At 42.1% G+C, this 15,848-nt stretch overlaps 1 long non-coding RNA gene across 1 annotated transcript in view; it reads right to left on the minus strand.

Moving 5' to 3' along the window:
• Positions 1–409: 409 nt before the first annotated feature.
• The window catches only part of LOC137373439 (uncharacterized), a 41,435-nt gene continuing 25,996 nt past the window's right edge, over positions 410–15,848 (minus strand). The window contains exons 2-3 of the long non-coding RNA XR_010975630.1: positions 13,122–13,214; positions 410–1,120 (exon numbers count right to left, since the gene is read on the minus strand). This is a non-coding gene — a long non-coding RNA (uncharacterized lncRNA). The remainder of the gene's footprint in view (positions 1,121–13,121; positions 13,215–15,848) is intronic.

Consider the following 15,848-nt stretch of genomic DNA (forward strand, 5'->3'; position numbering starts at 1 on the left):
GTTACTATTGAATCTGCTTCCACCACTCTTTCAGGCAGTGCAGTCTAGATCACAACAACTCATTGTGTAAATAAAGCTCATCTTCTGTCTGGTTCTTTTGCCAATTACCTTAAATCTGTGCCCTCTGGTTACCAACCCTCCTGCAAGTGGAAACGGTGTCTCCTTAGTTACTCCATCAAAATTCCTCGTAACTTAGGTCAAAGCTTAATTTTCTTCAACAAAGGACATAATTAAACAAGTTCATTGCATTTGGCAGCCTGAAGCAAACAGACATGGTGTGGTGTAAAAATTAGAGCACAGACTTCTGTCTGTCTCACGGTAAGTACTGCAAAATTTATTCAGCTTTTGAAATAGCAAACATACAACATATGCAAATTAGAGTGAGAAATGTGCAGAAGCAAGGATTTTTAAAAAATTATATTAAAAATACTGCAGTCCTACTTAACTTCACAAAGATATTTTCAGTCTGCTGCTATTTTTCCAAAGGGTTAACAATGGAAGTCTTCTCCATCCTCTATAAAATCAAAAAACATTTCAAGGAAGGGTCCCAACATGAAATGCTATAACCAAGCTGTCACTTTTTGACCACATGCTGTGCATTTCCAGCATTTTCTAGTTTTATTATTTAAAAAAAAACATTCTGCATGTTTTTGCCACATGGAGACTGTTCCAGCAACATCAATCTCCAAATTGAAAAATGTGATGATTCAAGGTCATGTTTTTACTCTCAGTGTCTCAGAACAGGCTTTCACTATTCATGCCTGTGGAAATATTTTCCTCTTCGGCCCAAGGCCAAAAGGAATATTTGTGCTGATGCAACGCATTCTTTCAGTATTTTGAATATTCAACACAATTGAATCTGGAAAGAATCTTTGCTGAATAATTGAAGAGCAGGCTCAAGATGTAGTCAGTGTTTTCATTGCAATGGAGTTGCAGCGAATGAGTTAACAGAAGGGATGAATTCCTCTTGTAATGCTTCTTTTCCTCCCCCTCCTTTTCCCTTCGACACATGCTGTATGTTTTGATCGGACTGTCCGCTTCTGTCAGACGACTGATTAGGTTCCACTTCAGATGGAAGAGGCGAGTTCAGTTTTCTTGTAAGTGAGTAATTACTGTTCCTCTGATTCACAAGACATGAGAAAATCAAGGACAGAAGTTGAAAATCTGACGAAGACCTGAGTTTAATTAATATTAAGTTCTCATGTCACATTCCTTTCAACCTTTGTAAGAATTCAGTCTTAATTAGAAATACAGTCAGCCAGTGAACAAGTCTCCAGGAGAGATAAATGTTGCAAATAAAGTTTATACCTATGTTTTTCTCCCCTTCCAGTTTCTTACCTTTTCTTCTGTGAAGAAGGCAATGGCTGTTACTGAGGAAAATACACAACAAAGCTTAATAGTTCTTAGCTCATGTGACCATTCTTTATCCATGAGGTTAGACTGTCAATAGTAGCAGGCTACATATATATTTATATTATATATATATATATATATATATATATATAGAGAGAGAGAGAGAGAGAGAGAGAGAGAGAGAGACAGCATCTTTAACATAATAAAACGTTCCATCACAGTTAAACCCTATCTTCATATCCAAAAAGCTGCAGATGCTGGGGGTCAATTGAAATTTTCAAGACTGAGATCAATAGACTTTTGTTGAGTAAAGATATCATCAGATGTTGAACAAAGGCAGGTAAATGGAGTTGAGGTGGAGATCAGTCATAATCCGATTGTTTGACGGAACAGGCTAAGGGGGCTGAATGGGCTACTTCTGTTCCTATGTTCCACTCAATGTCCGCAAAGCCATATATATGCATTTTCTTAAATGAGTCAGTGGATAATAATTAAAACCCGAACCCTAGATGATAACTTTACCCCTCTCTAGCTCAGGGGACCGAAATGAACTACAGCATGCCAACTGTTGTCCGTGTTGATATCTAAAACCTTTTGCTCTGTATGGCTTAGTGCAATACCAGACAGTGCCATTATTCACTAAGCCACCAGAGGGAAATATGATACAGTTACCTTAGTGTCTCTGTGTTGTTTTTGTACCAATTTGACGTGGATTTAGTTTTGGCCCCTGTAACTTCTGCTATGAAATCAAGAATACCATGAGCTAACAGTGACATGCTGAAAAATGGCGGAAAACACAGCAGCATAGTCAAGAGTAAGAAACATTTCAGATGCATTCCTTTCATCAGAACGGTTATAATGTAGCTGTGAATCAAATTAGTAATAATGCCTCAACTGGTAATGTTGGTTGAAGGATGAATGTTGGTGTAGACATGTGTTGACGTCGAATGTGCTCTAGAAAGCTAAGATGAAATGACCTGTAAAATAACAAGATCAAATGTGTTATTTCTGTCAATGATAGCATTCAGTCAAACTTCCAAGAGGCAGAATACAGGAAACAAAATCTGAAGTATGATACTTTGCTGCAGGATTCTTCACTGGACCACCTTGAAAATGAAAGTACATATTGCAGATTACCGCTCCATACAATAGAAGAAAGGGAAATTCCCTGAGCAAACAAAAAATGTTTTTCACACTGCGCTGAATAACATAGGAAAAGGAGCTGGCCAGTGAGCCCTTCGAGCCTGTTAGATTATGGCTGATCTGAATTGCAACTCCATCTGTTCATCTCTAGGATTATGTATAACAGAATAACAAGTGTGAGCCAGATTGGTTCACCTTATTATCAACTCACCTACGAGCTTCCTGGTAGGCAACCTGATGGTTTCCAGTGGGAGCTTTAAGTATCACTTTTGAGCCATCACGCTCATTTCGCACCCTATTTAAGACTTTTATTTCTTTCCAGTACCAGCATTGGACAGTGGAACAGATGATAGATTGTTATTTATATGGGAAAGTTTAGAATCAGGAGCAGCCATTTGACCCAAAAAGCCTGCTGCTTTTGATCTACATATGTAAATGGGATGTTATTATAAAAGTCTTTCCATGCAATAGGGGACCTCACATTTATTGGGCTGAATTTTATTGGGGCGCCCTCTGCACTCAGCGTGGCGCTTGCATTTAGCGGCCACCGCAGAGTCCCCACGATATTACGCGTGGGGGCTCATTAGCATCACTGCGCCGAGCCTCCATTCCCATCCCCGATATTACATGGGGAGAGGCGGGACATTTGGCACAGTGAGGAACCCTTTGACAGTTGTGCAGCAGGTGCTGGGGCCCGCTGAGTTACCCCATTGGGAGGGCGGCCCACACCCAATGACGTGCAGGGGCGGCCTCTGCGGCATCATGAACGGCATCAGCTGCCTCTAGGCAGGTGCTGGTGCCATTTTTAAAGGGCTGCCAGACCTGCAACATAAACTGCAGAGTTGAACCCCATACCCCTCCCCACTACAGCACAAATAAATTCTCGCCCCGTTCCCCCACCACAAAACATTTAAATTGCAGAGTTGCCCTCTCTGCCCCCTTAATAACACTTAAATTGCCAAGTTGGCTTTCCCCACACCCAACTGCATGAAGTGCAAAGATAATCCTTCTCCCACCCCCCACACTAAAAATGCAGAGTTGACCCCATTGTCTCCCTGCTTCCCACCACCAACCACCCCCCCCACACCCCCTCCCCCACCACTGCACTAAAACTCCTAAGTTTCCACCTTGGTGATGCCAGCTTTCCCTGGACGGGAAAGTGAAGGCGCATAAGTGTCTTTTTTTGTAACAAACCTCTGCAGAGAGAATTTCTGTATTTTTTTCAGAGTGTGTGTGTGTGTCTGTGGGGAATTTAAAAAGGGAACTTTCAGATTTCAATCTGTGTGTTAATGCTTTGCCTTGTTACTGGATAAGTCTTGTTTGATAATGAACAATTAATTTTGTTGTTTATTAAAGAAACCTGGTTGGTGTACTTTATTCTGGGATAAAGAGTACAGTATATGGTTGACCGAATCGGTAACTGGGTAAACGTTTTAAAAATATATGTTGTGACCTGCGGAGAGGTGGGACTAGAAAAGACAGTGCACTCTTCGCACCTCGGTCGTAACATATAATTGGGGGCTCGACCGAAAAGCCAACAACGTGCAATTGTAAGTGGGGGAATAATAATGGAAAAGAGGAAAAGTATAAAAAAAACAGGTTTCTTGTGCATTAGAGTAAAGTTTACACTACCAGAATGTCTTTGTCAGTTGTTACGACCTTTCTGGGGAAGGATAATGTATCTCTGAGTGATTTGAGAAACTTAACCAAGGTTAGACTAAAGGAATTGGCAGAAAAGTTGGCTGTGGGAGTTAAAACCAGGAGCTTAGAAAGCAGATATAATTGAGGTAATAGCACACCATTTGAAATTGGAAGAAGAAAAGGCAACCCACATGGTAGTACAGTTGAATTAGAGAGGATTCCGTTGGAATTGGAAATTGAAAAAATTAAGCTTGAAAAAGAAAAGAAATGGAAAAAAAACTTAAGCTTGAACAGGAAAGAGAATTGACAATTAAAAAGTTTGAACTTGAAAGAGAGGAAAGGGCAAAAGAGAGAGCATTTCAAAGAGAAAGAGCAGAAAGGGAATTCAGAGTTAAAAAGCTGGAACAAAATCAAAAGAGTGGCCTTGGCTCCAAGGAAAATTCTGGTGAGGAAAGATCTGACTCCAGCGCAGGACCCAGTGGATAGCTGTTTAAATTTATACAGGCCCACCTAAAGTTTGAGGAAAGGGGCATCAAGGCATTTTTCATTTCTTTTGAAAAGATAGGCAGACAGATGAAGTGGCTGAAGGAAAGCTAGACACTGCTTATGCAAAGTATGTTGGTGAGCAGAGATCATGAAGTTTATGCCATCCATGCTTTCTGAGGATGCTTCTGCAGATTATGAGATTGCAAAAAAGGCTATTCTTGCTGCTTATGGGTTGGTCCCTGAAGCATATAGGCAGAAATTTCAGAACCTTCAGAGACAGCCTGGGAAGACTTATATAGAATTTGAGAGGGTAAAGCAAATTAATTTTGATTGTTGGATGTGGGCACTAAAGCTATGAGAACCTTAGGGAAATAATTCTCCTGGATGAATTTAAAAATTCACTCCTTCTGTAAGTAAGAACCATGTAGAGAACCAGAAGGTTTCAACAGCCAGACAAGCAGCAGACATCACTCATGATTACAAGCTTCTTTACAAGCCCAAACCTTTTGTCCATCACCACCACAAACCCGAAAAGGATAGAAGGTGGGAGGGTGAAAGGAAGGCAAGTAACCAGGGACAAGAAGGGGCAGCTGGGAATGCCCTGGGATCTCCTACTCAGGCCAGAAAGGCAGATGCTGAGGGTGGAAGTGATGTCTGCAAGCCTAAGTGTTACAATTCTCACAAAGTGGGACACCTTCGTGCAGAATGCTGGAAGTTGCGGGATAAACTCATGGGACTTATTGAGGTACACAAAGTCAAAGCAGAGAAAGGATCTTGATCAAGAGTACGACAGATCAGGCTGTAGCTCTGACTGCAGCTGTAAGGACAAGTACAAAAACCGCTGAGAGTGTGGGCGACGTGAATAAGATACCTGGAAGTTTTAGGGAATTCTTGTCAAAAGGAAAAGTAATGCCTTATCCCTCAAGTGAGGCAGGTAAACCCATAGTTATACTTTGGGATACAGGAGCCACCCAAACTCTTTTGCTGGGGAAAGGCATAAATTTTCCACTAGAGGCCACACTGAATGCCAAGGTTTTAGTGAATGGTATTGGCGGGGAGTATATACCCGTACCTCTGTATCACGTGCACCTAGAGTGTGACCTAATGTCTGGAACGGTAACTGTAGGAGTTGTCCATAGCTTGTCAGTAGATGGAGTTGACCTACTCCTGGGGAATGATTTGGCCGGAGCACATGTAGTAGCTTCTCCAGTAGTCACTGAAAAACCAAGTGAAGTCAAAGAGACAGAACAGTTGCAGGAAAAGGTTCCAGGAATTTATCCTTCATGTACAGTGACCCGAGCAATGGCTAAACGAGTTCCATTGTCGGAGGTCACATTGGCACCACAGACAGATATTCAAATATGTGAAACTTTCTTTGGGGATTTGAATAATCCAAAGGAAATGTTCGGTGCGTCTTCTCTGATCAAGGCTCAGCAAGCCGAATCAGAGTAAAAGTGGCACAATCGGCTTTAACTGAAGCTGAGCCAAAGGGAGTTTCAGAAGGCTGCTATATTTGGGATTCTGATGAGGAAGTGGAGACCTCCTCACAGACCTGTGGATGAAGAATGGACAGTAGTTCACCAGATAGTGGTACTGCGCAAGTATCACCGGGAAATATTAAGGATAGCTCATGAAATTCCGATAGCGGGACATGTGGAGATCCAGAAGACCCAATCACATATAGGTCGACATTTTTACTGGCCAGGCCTTTCCAAGGACGTGGTGCAGTTTTGTAAAGTGTGCCATACGTGCCAGATTGTGGGAAAATCGCAACCTGCCATAAAACTGGCACCTCTAATTCCCATACCAGTTTTTGGGGAACCATTTAGTAGGGTATTGGTAGACTATGTAGGATCTTTACCAAAAACAAAAGCAGGACACCAATATATACTCACTATCATGGATATGGCTACTCAGTTCCTAAAGGCCATTCCCTTGAGAACAATTTCAGCTAAGGTAGTGGTTGAGAAGTTAACCCAGTTCTTCACCAGATTGGATTACTGATTGAGATTCAGTTGGATCAAGGCTCCAATCTTATGTATAACATTTTCCAGGAAATTATGAATAATTTGTGTTTAACACAATTAAAGTCTTCAGCATACACAGACACAAGGGGCTTTAGAAAGGTGCCATCAGACCCTCAAAATGATGATCAGGGCATACTCTCATGAATATCCCCACGATTGGGATAAAAGGCTAGAATATATTTAGTTTGCCACTAGGGATTCACTTAATGAGTCTACCGGTTTTAGTCCTTTTGAATTAGTTTATGAACATGAGATAAGAGGTTCTCTAAAGCTAATCAAAGAAAATATTTTAGAACAGAGGGACGAATCTTCTGTGCTGGATTATGTATCCGTGTTCCAGGAGCGGCTCACAAGAGCCTGCAAAATGACTCAGGAACATCTTAGAGCTTCCCAAATAACCATGAAGAAATGGGCAGACAAGCATGCCAAGACCCAAACATTTCAACCAGGGGATGAGGTATTAGTATTACAGCCTTTACAGGGTGAACCGCTGAAAGCACAATTCAGTGGACCACATAAAGTGGTCAAAAAAATTGGTAAAGTAAATTATTACATTGACATCCCAGATCACCAGAAAAAGAAAAACAATCAATATGATGAAACAATATCCTCACCGGGAGGAGGATAAGCAAGCATAAGTAAGTCAGGTAGTAGGGACAGTGAAGGATGAAAGGGATAGTGAGGATGAGGTAGAAGGAGGCTGAGACAGTTCTCAAATTGAACCTCCTACTATTCGGTTAGCTTATACTGAATTGTTAGGGAGATTGGAGACTATGCTTTCATATTTAGATGCAGAACAATGAGAAGACCGAACAAGACTACTTACAGCATTTAAAGGAAATTGTAGGGACAAGCCAGGATGTAAAACCTTAGTCACAATGATGTGGATGTAGGGGAATCCTTTCCTATAAAACAGCATTCTTATCGCTTAAGTCCAGAGAAACAGGCCCAGGTAAAAGCAGAAATCCAATACACGCTGGAAAACCACTTAATTTAACCCAGTCAAAGCAGCTGGAGTTCATCAGTGGTATTAGCGCCTAAACCTGATGGTTCAACTAGATTCTGCATAGACTACAGAAAGGTTAATGCAGTAACAAAGGCAAACTCCTACCCAATTCCTCACTTGGAATATGGTATTGACAGAGTGGGCAGTGCCATGTTTCTTATAAAAATTGATTTATTAAAGGGATACTGGCAGGTTCTTTTAACATCTTGAGCTAAAGAAATATCAACCTTTATCACACCAGATGGTCTTTCCAATGCTGAGTGATGCCATTCGATCTAAAAAATGCCCCAGCCACTTTTCAGAGACTAATGAACCAAATGGTAGCCAGTGTTCCTAACTGTGTTGTTTATCTTGATGATGTGCTGGTATACAGTGACACTTGGAAGGACCATTTGGAACAACTAGAAGCTCTGTTTAGAAAATTACAATTGGCTGATTTAGTGATAAACCTTACCAAAAGTGTTTTTGCAAAATCAAGAGTAATCTACCTCAAGCATAGAGTAGGGCAAGGACAAGTCTTGCCAAGGACAGCAAAACTACAAGCGTTGGTGGAGTTCCCAACCCTTAAGACTCAGTGAGAAATCATGAGGTTTTTGGGGATGTGTGGTTTATACTGCAAGTTTGCATCAAATTTTAGCATTAGAGCTACTCCACTGAAAGATTTGCTACAAAAAAAGAAAACCAAGGTAGTGTAGTCAGGGGAGTGCCAAGCATCTTTTGAGAGGCTGCAAGCTATTTTGATTAATGAACCAGTGTTGGCTGCTCCAAATTTCACTAAGCTTTTCAAGGTAGCAATTGATGCTGGTGACCTGGGGGTCGGTGCAGTTCTGTTACAAGACAATGAATCAGGCATAGAAAGGCCACTGGGATATTTTTACAAAAAGTTAAATCAACACCAAAAATGATATTCAACAGTGGAAAAAGAAACCCAAGGCTTATTACTAGTTCTTAAGCATTTTGAAGTCTATATCCGCCACAAATACAGAGAGGCACTGGTATATACTGACCATAACCCCCCAGCCTTTGTGGAAAAATTCAAAAACTGGAATGCCAGACGATTCCGATGGAGTTTACTATTGCAATCTTATCACTTAAAGATTATCCACATTGCAGGAAAAAATAATGTTATTGCAGATGCTTTGTCTGGAATCTAACTTTGCTTTGAGTTATTTGAGTGCAAAGATGGTGCAAAGCCAAACTATATTAACTACAGGTAAAGAGCGAAGAAGAATGAGTGTGTAAATGTGTTTTAATATTTTTCACCTTTTTTCACTCTTTGTAATGAAATGCATTTAAAAATAGTATTTCATTGCTCCAAGGATCGAGCTGTCACGGAAGTCCTTCCTTTTTTTTTTGAGGACTTGTGTTAAAACTGAAAAGATGCCATGGATCTGGTTTTTTTTTACCAACTTCACTGAAAGACCACTTGAGATGTTGTGTGAAAACAACGTGTGTTGGAAATCATGTACTTTAAGCTCAATAAACGAAAGAACCTTGGTGACATGGGGAAGATGTTTACAGAGGAGCCACATGTCAACATTTATGGAAGTCAGATGGTTGCCAAGGAAAAAGAAACCACCCAGCTCACCTCTTACTCTATTTCTTTGAAGAAACCCTGCAAAGATCCAGTGTGGGAGAGTTAAAATCCCTGGTGCTGCATCTCTCCTGAGAAGCTTGAAAAACCTATCAGATTAATTCTCAACACCGCCTGAAAGAACTGAATTCAGAGACTTGTCTCCATATCCCTGGATGTCAGATCAAATGGACAACTGACTTCCTTCCATATCTTCTCTTTTTTCATCAAGAATTAGAAAGTATTTGGCCAAAGTATTTTTTTTGTCTTTTTTTGGAACAAACTTCTGTAGAGAGAATTTCTATGTTTATTTTCAGATTGTGTGTGAGTGTGTGCGGGGAGTTTAAAAAGGGAACTTTCAGATTTCAATCTGTGTGTTAATGCTTTGCTTCATTACGAGGTAACTCTTGTTTGATAATAAACTGATAATTTTGTTGTTTATTAAAGAGACCTGGTTGGTCTATTTTATTCTGGGTTAAAGAGTAGAGTATATGATTGACCAAATCGGTAACTGGGTAAACAATTTTAAAATATATGTTGTGACCTGCAGAGAAGTGGAACTAAAAGGACAGTGCACTCCTCCCACCTGGGTGGTAAAACACAAAAGATCCCAGACAAAGAATAAAGACAAAGAACAAAGAAAATTACAGCACAGGAACAGGCCCTTCGGCCCTCCAAGCCTGCGCCGATCCAGATCCTCTATCTAAACATGTCGCCTATTTTCTAAGGGTCTGTATCTCTTTGCTTCCTGCCCATTCATGTATCTGTCTAGATACATCTTAAAAGACGCTATCGTGCCCGCGTCTACCACCTCCGCTGGCAACGCGTTCCAGGCACCCACCACCCTCTGTGTAAAGAACTTTCCACGCATATCCCCCCTAAACTTTTCCCCTCTCACTTTGAACTCGTGACCCCGAGTAATTGAATCCCCCACTCTGGGAAAAAGCTTCTTTCTATTCACCCTGTCTAAACCTCTCATGATTTTGTACACCTCAATCAGGTCCCCCCTCAACCTTTGTCTATCTAATGAAAATAATCCTAATCTACTCAACCTCTCTTCATAGCTAGCGCCCTCCATACCAGGCAACATCCTGGTGAACCTCCTCTGCACCCTCTCCAAAGCATCTACATCCTTTTGATAATGTGGCGACCAGAACTACACGCAGTATTCCAAATGTGGCCGAACCAAAGTCTTATACAACTGTAACATGACCTGCCAACCCTTGTACTCAATACCCCGTCCGATGAAGGAAAGCATGCCGTATGCCTTCTTGACCACTCTATTGACCTGCCTTGCCACCTTCAGGGAACAATGGACCTGAACACCCAAATCTCTCTGTACATCAATTTTCCCCAGGACTTTTCCATTTACTGTATAGTTCACTCTTGAATTGGATCTTCCAAAATGCATCACCTCGCATTTGCCCGGATTGAACTCCATCTGCCATTTCTCTGCCCAACTCTCCAATCTATCTATATTCTGCTGTATTCTCTGACAGTCCCCTTCACTATCTGCTACTCCACCAATCTTAGTGTCGTCTGCAAGCTTGCTAATCAGACCACCTATACTTTCCTCCAAATCATTTATGTATATCACAAACAACAGTGGTCCCAGCACGGATCCCTGTAGAACACCACTGGTCACACGTCTCTATTTTGAGAAACTCCCTTCCACTGCTACTCTCTGTCTCCTGTTGCCCAGCCAATTCTTTATCCATCTAGCTAGTACACCCTGGACCCCATGCGACTTCACTTTCTCCATCAGCCTACCATGGGGAACCTTATCAAACGCCTTACTGAAGTCCATGTATATGACATCTACAGCCCTTCCCTCATCAATCAACTTTGTCACTTCCTCAAAGAATTCTATTAAGTTGGTAAGACATGACCTTCCCTGCACAAAACCATGTTGCCTATCACTGATAAGCCCATTTTCTTCCAAATGGGAATAGATCCTATCCCTCAGTATCTTCTCCAGCAGCTTCCCTACCACTGACGTCAGGCTCACCGGTCTATAATTACCTGGATTTTCCCTGCTACCCTTCTTAAACAAGGGGACAACATTAGCAATTCTCCAGTCCTCCGGGACCTCACCCGTGTTTAAGGATGCTGCAAAGATATCTGTTAAGGCCCCAGCTATTTCCTCTCTCGCTTCCCTCAGCAACCTGGGATAGATCCCATCCAGACCTGGGGACTTGTCCACCTTAATGCCTTTTAGAATACCCAACACTTCCTCCCTCCTTATGCCGACTTGACCTCGAGTAATCAAACATCTATCCCTAACCTCAACATCCGTCATGTCCCTCTCCTCGGTGAATACCGATGCAAAGTACTCGTTTAGAATCTCACCCATTTTCTCTGACTCCATGCATAACTTTCCTCCTTTGTCCTTGAGTGGGCCAATCCTTTCTCTAGTTACCCTCTTGCTCCTTATATATGAATAAAAGGCTTTGGGATTTTCCTTAACCCTGTTTGCTAACGATATTTCATGACCCCTTTTAGCCCTCTTAATTCCTCGTTTCAGATTGGTCCTACATTCCCGATATTCTTTCAAAGCTTCATCTTTCTTCAGCCTCCTTGACCTTATGTATGCTTCCTTTTTCCTCTTAGCTAGTCTCACAATTTCACCTGTCATCCATGGTTCCCTAATCTTGCCATTTCTATCCCTCTTTAAAAGCCTCCCACATATCAAATGTGGATTTACCTTCAAACAGCTGCTCTCAATCTACATTCCCCAGCTCCAGCCGAATTTTGGTATAGTTGGCCTTCCCCCAATTTAGCACTCTTCCTTTAGGACCACTCTCGTCTTTGTCCATGAGTATTCTAAAACTTACGGAATTGTGATCACTATTCCCAAAGTAGTCCCCTACTGAAACTTCAACCACCTGGCCGGGCTCATTCCCCAACACCAGGTCTAGTATGGCCCCTTCCCGAGTTGGACTATTTACATACTGCTCTAGAAAACCCTCCTGGATGCTCTTTACAAATTCTGCTCCATCTAGACCTCTAACACTAAGTGAATCCCAGTCAATGTTAGGAAAATTAAAATCTCCTATCACCACCACCCTGTTGCTCCTACATCTTTCCATAATCTGTTTACATATTTGTACCTCTATCTCACGCTCGCTGTTAGGAGGCCTGTAGTACAGCCCCAACATTGTTACCGCACCCTTCCTATTTCTGAGTTCTGCCCATATTGCCTCACTGCTCGAGTCCTCCATAGTGCCCTCCTTCAGCACAGCTGTGATATGCTCTGGGATATTTAGTTGCCAATCATGCCCTTCCCTCAACCAAGTCTCAGTAATCGCAATAACATCATACTCCCAGGTACTAATCCAAGCCCTAAGTTCATCTGCCTTACCTACTACACTTCTTGCATTAAAACAAATGCATCTCAAACCACCAGTCCCTTTGCGTGAACCTGGCTACTGCTGCCTTCCCCTGGTGAGCCATCTCCCTCAACAGTATCCAAAACGGTATACCAGTTTTGGAGGGAGATGACCGCAGGGGACACCTGCACAGCCTTACTGCTCTTTCTCTGCCTTTTGGTCACCCATTCCCTTTCTCCCTCAGCAATCCTAATCTGCGGTGTGACCAATTCGCTAAACGTGCTATCCACGACCTCCTCAGCATCGCGGATGCTCCAAAGTGAGTCCATCCATAGCTCCAGAGCCGTCATGCGGTCTAACAAGAGCTGCAGCTGGACACACTTCCAGCACGTGAAGGAGTCGTGTCCCTGAGCTCCCATATTGAGCAAGAGGAGCATAACACGGGTCTGAGATCTCCTGCCATTTTTAATCTTAAGCTTAACTTAGTCTTAACAGATAAATGAAAAAGGAACGAAAAGTTTTTACCAATCACACGAAAAAAAAAAAAATAGAAAAAGCCTTACCTTATCTGCACACCACCGAGTCCTTTTTTCTTGGTTAGAGGAGGAGGGCGGATGGGAGACACTACAGCTGCCACCTCGCTCTCCCTGCCGCCGCTGCAAAAAGGACAGCCAGTAAGATCATGGGGAATTGTATGTAAATGTATTCATGAGGTTTATTTAAATATTTAAAGTCAGATCCAATCGCCCAGCAGCAGAGGGGGGGGGCGCCGCCACGAAGCCTTGCCGCCGCCAGAAAGGTTGGGCTTGGCAATCCTGGCGTCGGGCTCCATGGCGGGCCACTGCCACTGCGATCTTCTGGATATGCAGGAAGTCACGAACACTTCACAGGCACTCTATCTACTCACTGCATGTGATCAATGAAGCCCAGGAATGGAGGAAAATAACCAACAAAATGAATACAGACACTTGAATATTTAAATTTTGGCATCCCTTCTTTAAGAAAAAAAAAAGAAATTGTTAGTGATTGGCCACTCTGGAAAAATATATCTTTCAAAAATAAATGGAAAAGAGAAATTTTAGGATCACAAATACAAGTTGAGCTCACATCCTGGTTTGTTTTATTCGAACATAAGGTGCTTACTTGCAAATATGTTGATGTGAAAACGACTTGGCTACAGGGCTGTCAAAGTTTGTAAATCAATGAAATTAATGCAGCACCTCCCCCGAGAATACTTTGACATATATCAACATCCAGTAAATCCAGCCGATATTTACCTCCTGTCGACATCTGCACTGAAGTATAGTCAATTCCAGACACACTTGATCTCAGTGTCGAGCCAAACCACTTCCTGTGTTACACAAAATTCCTGATTCAATTGTAACACTTTTAAAGACAAAATCCCAGTTCAAGTAGAAGATCTTTCCCAATTATCTATTTTTAAAGCTTGTCTTGTAAACAATACTTGAGGACAAGCTCTTGAATACAGAATTCATCACTCAAGTGGTGGGTCTGCACACATCTGGAACATACTAAATTGAAGTGAGTAAATCCATTTGTAAGTGTGATCAGTTCCATATTAATGAGTTTACCTTCAGTTAATCTATACCAGACTTCTTTGTGTTTGGAGGGGAAGCTTTTACAAATTTTAACACATTCCCCAAGAACCCGAATTTCCAAAAGGAAGTGTTGGCCACTGAAGGGAAACAACGTTATCACAGCAGAATCTTTTTTTTAATAGTATTTGGCATTAAACACAAAGTAAAATGATGAATTAATGAGATAAATAACTACACACCCATGTTTTAACTGGTTAGAAATCTGATGGTTTTGCAGCTCCACCTACCTCCTCTGCAGAGCCCCCGCCCACACACTGCACCTCCACCCCCCCATCCTCCAACCACACCACCCCCCCCCAAACCCTTTAGATTCTCTTGCAGACCCCCAGGACACAGGTTTGCAAATCTGTGACAGAAAGAGCAAAAAAAATGACATGCATTTCAGTAGTACCTTTCATAACCTCTGGATGTTCCAAAATGCTTTACAGTCTATTAAGTACTTTTGAGGTGTAGGCACTGCTGTAATGTAAGTTCTACAATATTTATAACAAATAAGTATTATCTTCTTATGTCAACTTTATTGTAGAGCAGACTGTGCTTTAAGACCGCTCACACCTTTAATGTGAAGTCGCAGAATGTTATCCACCATTTTGAGACACCCATTTTAACAGCGATTAACGTTATGGACAGATGCAGCCACAAGTATTGTATATTTTAATAGCTTGTCATAGAGCAGGTTTAAATTTCAAGCTCCACGACTCAGTGGCACTCTAAATATATTAGCAGAAATGCAATTTAACAGTATATCAGCAAGCAGCCATACCACCCAGTATATGCAATGCTTCCTGCCTGAGTCACAACCCAACCTGCCAATTTTTAATAAGTATTTATATTCTTGCAATACTTGTGGTGCCAATGCGTCGGAGAGAAAATTTATATTAGTCCCGTGACAGATTACCGTAATATACTGCTTTTGTAATTTTGACAGAGGTATTTCTGGGGGTCTGAGCAGAAGAGAAAGTAACCCCGGTTCCCACTGCTCAATATGTTATGCAACTGTGAGGCCATTGAATAACAAAAATGGATTTAACTATTTTTTTTTATTCATTCATGGGATGTGGGCATCACTGGCTAGGCCAGCATTTATTGCCCATCCCTAATTGCCCTTGAGAAGGTTGTGGTGAGCTGCCGTCTTGAACCACTGCAGTCCCTGGGAGATAGGTACACCCACAGTGCTGTTAGGAAGGGAGTTCCCGAATTTTGACCCAGCGACAGTGAAGAAACGGTGATATAGTTTCAAGTCAAGATGGTGCGTGACTTGGAGGGGAACTTGCAGGTGGTGATGTTCCCATGCATTTGCTGCCCTTGTCCTTCTAGTTGGTAGAGGTCACGGCTTTGGAAGGTGCTATCTTAGGAGCCTTGGTGCGTTGCTGCCACTGTGTGTTGGTGGTGGAGGGAGTGAATAAAGAACAAAGAACAAAGAACAGTACAGCACAGCACATCTTTATGCCTGCCTAAACTAAAACCTTCTGCACTTCCGGGGACCGTATCCCTCTATTCCCATCCTAATCATGTATTTGTCAAGATGCCTCTTAAACGTCGCTATCGTACCTGCTTCCACCACCTCCCCTGGCAGCAAGTTCCAGGCACTCACCACCCTCTGTGTGAAGAACTTGCCTCGCACATCCCCTCTAAACTTTGCCCCTCGCACCTTAAACCTATGTCCCCTAG

Source organism: Heterodontus francisci, chromosome 9 (assembly GCF_036365525.1).
Source record: "Heterodontus francisci isolate sHetFra1 chromosome 9, sHetFra1.hap1, whole genome shotgun sequence".
Classification (NCBI taxonomy): Eukaryota; Metazoa; Chordata; class Chondrichthyes; order Heterodontiformes; family Heterodontidae; genus Heterodontus; species Heterodontus francisci.